The sequence below is a fragment of the Condylura cristata genome, unplaced genomic scaffold, assembly GCF_000260355.1.
Source record: "Condylura cristata isolate star-nosed mole 26May11 unplaced genomic scaffold, ConCri1.0 scaffold00026, whole genome shotgun sequence".
In the NCBI taxonomy this organism is placed as follows: Eukaryota; Metazoa; Chordata; class Mammalia; order Eulipotyphla; family Talpidae; genus Condylura; species Condylura cristata.
Window position 1 is genome coordinate 8,196,624 of NW_004567127.1, and position 756 is coordinate 8,197,379.

The following is a 756-nucleotide window of genomic DNA, read 5'->3' on the forward strand; positions in this document are numbered from 1 at the left end:
TTTTTAAATTTATTTATTAATAAATAAAAATAACTCAGTAAAAAGATTTTATTGGATGTTCCTCTCTTGGTTTGAGTTTTGGTTTATATTACTGGGTGGCTCACTCTGTGGAGTTAGAATGCAGCAGATAGACAGCCAGTGTTGAGGTGATGTGGAGAAAAGGAGACTGGAGCTAAACACTCTGAGAGCGTGCTGGCCTGCTCTGTCTCCTCCCAGACTTTTCTGGAACACCCTTCTTCTCATTCCCTTTCTCTGACAGACACATTTTTACTCATTCTATCATTCAGTAGTAATAGTTCCCTGCGGGACCAGGTGCCAGGGTTCATATCTAAGCTCCATTTACTTATACAGATACTCTCAAACCAGATCCAAACCCCTGAAAGTAAGGTATTTTGCTTTCCTTGTACCCAACACAGTGCCTGGCACCTGGAAGGTTCTTAACAAACTCCTGATGAATGGGTTAAGAGCACCAACTCTGGACTCAAGGTATTTGAACTTGAATCCTGGTCCTCATGTATCACTTGACTGTGTGACTTAGGGTAAGTTTCTTAATCTCTCTGTGCTTTGGTTTCTTCCTCTGTAGGATCAGATAACGATAGCTCCTAGCCTGTAGGGTTGCTAGGAGGATGGAATGAATTCATATATGTGCAATAGTCAGAATGCTGACTGGCGCAGAGAGGACACCCAAGTAAAGTTAGGTGTGACTGCTATCAGCACTTACATTGACACCTCAGCTGAAGTACTAGCTACTTTTTT